The sequence below is a fragment of the Micromys minutus genome, assembly GCF_963924665.1.
Source record: "Micromys minutus genome assembly, chromosome: 1".
NCBI classification, from domain to species: domain Eukaryota; kingdom Metazoa; phylum Chordata; class Mammalia; order Rodentia; family Muridae; genus Micromys; species Micromys minutus.
This window is the reverse complement of record NC_137969.1, coordinates 77,158,992-77,166,247: the sequence shown is the minus strand read 5'-3', so window position 1 is coordinate 77,166,247 and position 7,256 is coordinate 77,158,992. Positions and strand designations below refer to the sequence as shown.

Here is a 7,256-nt window from a genome sequence, read left to right as displayed (position 1 = left end):
ATCCCACTGACAACCCCAAAGGCCAGTAATTTTATTTCATTAGGGAAGATAACTAAGTTCCTGGTACACACATGCGCAAGCAAATAACTAACATGAACAGAAGAGTAGCAATGGGTGGGGGAGGAGACATCATAGAGACAGCAGTTGTCCATAAGCAGAGAGAGGGGCGGGGAGAGCAGGGAGAGGGGCGGGGAGAGCAGAGAGAGAGAGAGAGGGGCGGGGAGAGCAGAGAGAGGGGCGGGGAGAGCAGAGAGAGAGAGGGGGGGGGGCGGGGAGAGCAGAGAGAGGGGCGGGGAGAGCAGAGAGAGGGGCGGGGAGAGCAGAGAGCAGTTCATCAGATGAGAGAGGGGCAGGGGTAGACCTTGAGAAATCAGCTGGCAGGCAGGCAAAGAGCTGATCTCTGGGACATGTTAATTCATTAGTTCATTGAGTATTTTATGAACTCCTGCTACCAGAGAAGTATCTTTCTAGATGCCAGAATAGAAGAGGAAAATTTGCATTTGTAATAGGCTCTAAGGTGATTCAATGATCCTGGATCATGGGGAACACCTTAGGTAACCAAGCAGGACCTCCATCAGATTTAAAGTTGGCTCGGTGATTGACACTAGCCTTCCAACGCACAACTGTAATCACAGTACTTGGAAGGTATCGGCAACAGGATCCAAATTCAAGGTTATCTTCCCATACAATGAGTTTGAGGTGGCCCTGGCGCAGAGGATAGGTCGCCGAAAAGGGGTTTTTATCAAAGAAATACTTCAACGTCTCATCTCAATAATCTAAAATACACGTTCATCAGGCACTTTTACCTGTTGTTATTTTCATTTTTTTAAAGAAAACTGAAGCTGGGCATAGTGGCACAATCTTTAATCCCAGTACTGGGGAGGCAGAGGAAGGCAGATCTCTGTGAGTTCAAGTTCAGCCTTGTCTGTAGAATGGGTTCCAAGACAGCAAGGACAACATAGTGAGGCCCTGTCTCAAAAATATAAAAATAAAAAAATGTTGTTTCAGATTTTCACACACACATATAACATGTTTTGATCAAATTACTCCTTTTTATCCCCGTCACTTTTCACGACAAATATGTGTGTGTGTGTGTGTGTGTGTGTGTGTGTGTGTTTAAGCCACTATATCTACTTAAGTGTTACCTATATGTGTAGTGGTGTAGGGCCATCTACAGGAGCATAGCCTCTCAGAAACCACATTTTAGAAGAAAACTGACTGCCCCTCCCCCAGTAGCCATCCCTTTCCAATAGCCCGTAGCTAGGGGTGGGACTTCATAAGCTGTTTCCTGTTCCTGCTCGGATTCTGGCTGTCTAGGGGTGGGACTTCATAAACTGTTTCCTGTTCGTGCGCGGTTGCTGGCTGTCCTCATCTTGTGCAGGTCTTGTGCATGTTGTCTGTCACAGCTTCTTTGAGTTCAAATGTGCAATGGCCCTGTTGATGAAGATTCCACACCCTTTGGCTCCTACAGTTTCTCTGCCTCTTCTGGGATAAGCCTGAGTGGCTGTGGGGGAAGATGTGAGGTTGATGTTCCATTTATAGCTGATCATCTCAGTCTCTTACTCTCTGCTTATTGACTACTTACGGGCCTGAATATTCATTGCCATCTACTCCGAAAACATGTTTTTCTGGTGAAGGTGTAGTAATCTATGGACTTACTAAAAACTTAGGGGGCAGTTTTTTTTATCCACTTAGCACAATAATCAAACTGGGCTCTCCCCTAGGGCTCTTGTATAGCCAGTCATTGGGATTTGGCCCACTTAGTGATACCACGAAAGAGTTGTCTTGTAGACCATGCATTAAATCTTTACACTCCGAAAGTGATTGGTTATTCCCATAACATTTGTTCCAATAAAGCATATCTTACCAAGCCAGGTATTATTGTAGTTTATATAGTTCACAGCTGGGCAAGACTATTATTACTTTTCTACACCAATAATATGCATAGAACCTTACAGCATTATGAAAGCTAACTAGTAGGGATGAAACTTCCAGGCTGGTACCAGCTTGGTTTCTCCATGTTCTTCCTATGACTCAAATATATGTTGTCTTCAGCAGTAGTTTACAATAGCCTATACTACTGTCTGGAAGATGTTCCTTTCTTATAGGGTAACAAAAATTAAATTCCTGTACAGATGTGGACATTTTTGGAAGCGTCTACAATAGTAGGTTTCTGCAAGGCTTTCTCATAGCATTAGTTATCCCCCAATATCCCTTCACATCTCTCTCTTCTTTACCCTGCTCACCCATCCCCCACCTCATTTAATCCTCCCTGTTTCTGTTTTCCTCTTTCCCCTTCCCTTTAAGTTCCCCAGCCATGACAACGTAATAATTTATGGTTTCAGATTATCTCCTTAAGAATGACCATTTCACCTCAATCCATTTACCACTATAATTTCATTTTTCTTTACACCTAAATAATATTCCATTGTGTTTAAGTACCACATTTTCATTATCCACTTATCAGTTGATCTAGGCCATTTCTAATTCCTGGCTACTATGAACAGAACAAAAATGCACATAGATAATCAAGTATCTTTACAATTGGAATATGGAGTCCTTTGAAATGAGCCCAGAGGCAGCACAGACAGATCAAATGGTAGAAATACATGTAGCTTTTTGAGGAAGCTCTACATTGGTTTTTATGGTGGCTGTACCAGATTTCACTTCTACCAGCAGGGTTTAAATCTTCCCATCTCCCCACATCCATGCCAGAATTTGTTGTCAGAAAAAACAAACAAACAAAAAAAAAAAAACCCACAACATAACCACTGTGACTGGGTAAGATGAAATCTCAGATTAGTTTTAATTTGTGTTCTTCTGGTGACTACTAAGAGTGTTGAACAATGATTTTAAAAAGAGTTCCTCAGCTGGCTGTATTTTTGTTATTGCTGCTGCTGTTCCTATTCTTATAATTCTATGTTTAGTTCCGTGTCCCAATTTTAAATTGGGTTATTAGTTTTATAGGCAGTATTTTAATTTCTTTATGCATTTTAGACAACCCTCAATCAGATATATACCTGGTAAATTGTTTTCCTTTGCTGTACAGATTTTTGTTTTTAGTTTTATGTAGTCCCATGCTACTTGGGTTGTGGTCAGAACATCCTCTCCTGTACAAATATGTTGACATACTCTCTCCTCTAGCAGATTCAGGCTATCAGGACTTATGTTGATGTCCTTGATCTATTTTGACTTGACTTTTCTGTAAAGTGAGAGATAAAGATCTAATTTTCCTTTATTCCTTCCTTTCTAAGATTTATTAATTTATTACGTATGTGGCATTCTACCTGCATGTATGCTTGCAGGCCAGAAGAGGGCACCAGATCTTATTACAGATGGTTATGAACCACCCTGTGGTTGCTGGGAATTGAACTCTGAAAGAGCAGCCCGTGCTCTTAACCTCTGAGCCATCTCTCCAGCCCCTAATTTAATCTTCTGTGAGGTTGCTGTTATTCGTATGTATTTTGGGGCTTAATTCTCTTCCATTAACCAATATGTTTATTTTTATACCATGATGTTTTCATTACTATAGCCTCATAGCACTTCTTGAAATTGAGGGTTGTGGTATTATCAGCTGTGTTTTCAATAGTTTAGGGTTGCTTTCCTTATCCTGAGTCTTTTGTCTTTTCATAGTAACTTTGAGGTTTTTTTTCAATTTCTGGGAGGAAACCCATTGAGATTTTTATGAGACCGTCACAGATTCTCCGTAGATTGTCCTGAAACTGTTTGTATTTTAATGTTAATTCCACTTCCCTAAGGACTGCCCAGTACTCCAGAGATGACTCCATCTGAACCTTCCCATTTTAATTAGAAAAATAAAGAAAAGCTAGTGACTGGTCAGGGAGAGGGGGGTGGAGAGAAGGGAGGTCTAACTGGTCAGAGGACAAGAGGACCTAGAGGAGAGGTCGTGGCAAGATGGAGGTTCCCAAGGGCCAGCTAGACCCAGGTGGTATTGATTGGCATTGAATAGCTATAAACATTAAGGATTTTATAGGTCTAGTATCTCATATAGAAGGGCAGTTTGGCATTTTGTGGACGCATTTTGTGGACGACATGGGACTTAGAGCATCTGTGGAGCAGAGCCAGAGGGAAGCAAGTGGGCCTGTCAGAGCGTTAGGATTTGAGGTTGGGCTCTTTGAATCCAGGATCTCGAAATGCATCGTGATTCCTGTCCTTTAGACTGTAAGGTTTATGTAGGTAGTCTTGGAAACAATGGGAACAAGACTGAATTAGAACGGGCTGTTAGCTATTATGGACCACTCCGAAGTGTGTGGGTTGCTCGGAACCCTCCTGGCTTTGCTTTCGTCGAATTTGAGGATCCCCGAGATGCTGCTGATGCTGTCCCCGAGCTCGATGGAAGAACACTGTGTGGCTGCCGTGTAAGAAGAGCACTGTGCTGCTGCCATGTAAGAGTGGAACTGTGGAATGGTGAAAAGAGAAGTCTGGATCGCGGCCCGCCTCCCTCTTGGGGTCGTCGTCCTCGAGATGATTACCGCAGGAGGAGTCCTCCACCTCAGCGCAGATCCCCAAGAAGGAGAAGCTTTTCCCCGAAGTCGGAGCAGGTCACTTTCTAGAGACAGGAGAAGAGAAAGGTCTCTGTCTCGTGAGAGAAATCACAAGCCGTCTTGATCCTTCTCTAGGTCTCGTAGCTGATCTAGGTCAAATGAGAGGAAATAGAAGACCAGTTTGCAAAAGTGTACAGAAAATAACTTCATTTGACAGGAGTATGTACAGGAAATCAAAGTTTTGTTTGAGACTTCATAAGCTTGGTGCATTTTTAAAATGTTTTAGCTGTTCAAATTTGTTTTGTCTCTTGGAACAGTGACACAAAAAACAATGTAATTCTCTATGGTTTCAAATGGATCATATGAGGCATGTGGTATCAAGAACTGTTACTTTACAATGTTCCCTTAAGTGAGATTGAATTTTCTTTGATTTTTAGTTTTTCATAGACTGAAATAAATCTAGATCCTGCCCAGTTTTAAGTGTGATGTACTAATGATATAAAGCAACTGGCGGAAATTGAATAAAGTTCCAGTAGTAGCGGAGACACTGTGTGGCACTGTGGGTGAAATGGTGAAGCAGTCTTTCAAAGCTGCTGTGAACACAGCCAACAGGGAAAGGGTAGGAACCACACTCGGAAGATTCTCAAAGCGGTTCCTTCCTGTTTGCTATATGCGGAAGCAGAGCTGTTGTAACGTCTTTATTTGGAAATGTAAGACTAAGAACCACTGTCCTATCCATTTAAGGGTGCATTGTAGAGCTGAACTCAGTTACTGTGCACGATTTTTTTTTCATGCTGTCATTTGTAATATGTTTGTGAGAATCCTTGGGATTAAAAGTTTTGGTTACAAATTGTTGTTTAACTTGAAAGCCTGATTTTCCTTGCACACTCAGTCTGTGAGCTTGGTATCAAGTCCAGGTGTAACATTCCTGTTGGAAGCCACACTTACATTTTCTTGTCAAGTGCTTTTGAATTAAAACACTAGCATAATTGTGTAGTAGTCAGTGAGCCCACTGCTGCGTTGTTCTTATCTCCAGGAAAGCAGCTGCTTACCCAGTTCCTCCTTTGTAAGAAGCACAACCGAGAGGCAGGCACTGCACTGGTGAAGGAATTTGCCCCCTTGCTTGTCACCTGTGAGAATTAGGCATCTTTTTAGGTGTTGAAGTGAGGATTGTGGCAGTTAGTGGCTAACATTTTGAAGCAAGCACCAGTATGGTATGTTGTAATTCTTTAGGTCTCCCATAAAAAGTGGCTTTGATCTTCAGCATGAAACCATTCAACAAAGTTTTAAAATTAATTTCATTTTATAACTTGAGGTGTTGCATGGGATTCCAAATTGATCCATTATGTAAAATTCACAATATGGTTAATTGTAACGATGCACAGTTGAATATGGAGGCATGCATACCCTTTCTCTTAGAAATCTGGAGGAGTTGTGATTTCAGTTTGTGTGTGTGTGTGTGTGTGTGTGTGTGTGTGTGTGTGCGCGCAATTAGATTAAATCATATTGCAACAGTAAAAAAAAAAAGAAGGGCAGTTTGTATCTTTGTCTATTTGATGAAATCTTGTTGTGTAGAGGGTTTGGGGGTTGAGAGTTGAACATATAAACCTGTATGAAAAGCTATCGGGCTGTAGAGTTGTGTTTGTGAGATTTGGGGGTAGAGAAACACCCCAGGACAGAGGCAGAGAACAGGAGGTAGAAAACTGCCAGGGAAGGAAGTTGTGTGAACAAGTTGGACCATGTTGTCGGCTCAGACCGGGTGCCAGAGGTGCACACAGCTCTGTATCAGGGTTGGGCCTGAAGAGTGAACCCTCAGGGCTGGTAAAGAGATAAACCATCATTATTTTTTAATACTTACTGCAACAAGTCTATGCATTGCTTTTTGTAATATTAGCATTCTTACGTACTAATCCTACCACATCATAGCATGGGAGGTCTTTCCATTCTCTGCAATTTATTTTGCAGTATCTCAACTTTTTATTGCACAGGTCTTTTGCTTCCTTTGTTACATTTATTCCAAGATATCTTTGAGGCAAATATTTTAAGGCATTTATAAATAAGATTTCTTAAAAGCATATAGGGTAGAAAGGGATGGGTCCAATCTGAAGGCTGGGAGGTCTTGAAGGAACCAGGAGATCTATAGAGTGTGGCAGTAGCTCAGGGAAATGAGATAACAGAGGATTGGTTACAGAGTGGAAGGAGCAAAGCCTAGATGATGGGCAAGAAGGGTTGTCCCAAACAAGGGGGAAGAGGGTAGGCTAAGGAGATGAAGGAGCAGGCCTAGAGGTTTAGAAGAGAATAATCCTAGTCCTTAGGTGGACCTTTGGGGTAGGAAGAAAGGGACCAAGAGGGTGGTGTAGAGGAAGGGGAGTCCTGAAGAAGTAAGGCAGCTTTTGGAGTGGGAAGAGTCCATCTATCTGATGTCATAGGGAAGGAACTCCTAGAGGAATCGGGTGAGTTTACAGGAAGGAGAAGCAGACCTACTTGGTGGAACAAGTGAGGTGAGTTTAGACAAGCCTTTGGGCCTGAAAAGAGTAGACCTGGCTGGTAAGTCAGGGGTTGTGGGCAGGGAGCCTCAGAGGACCTGGGTGAGCCCTAGCAGTGAGAAGGAGCTGATGTAGCTGGAGAAATGGGAGGAGCGGATGCTCGAGGATCATGGTGAGCCGGTGGAGTAGGAAGGAGCAGGCCTCTTAAGGCTTAGTAATATTTTTTAAAAGTCTATCTTAGCTGAGTCTCTCCCACCCCCCTCTC

General features: G+C 42.5%; 1 pseudogene across 1 annotated transcript; it reads left to right on the top strand.

Moving 5' to 3' along the window:
• Positions 1 to 4,154: 4,154 nt before the first annotated feature.
• On the top strand, positions 4,155 to 4,677 carry LOC308427634 (serine/arginine-rich splicing factor 3-like; annotated as a pseudogene). The gene has a single exon. The product of its transcript is annotated as a serine/arginine-rich splicing factor 3-like (transcript).
• The last annotated feature ends 2,579 nt before the right edge of the window (positions 4,678 to 7,256 follow it).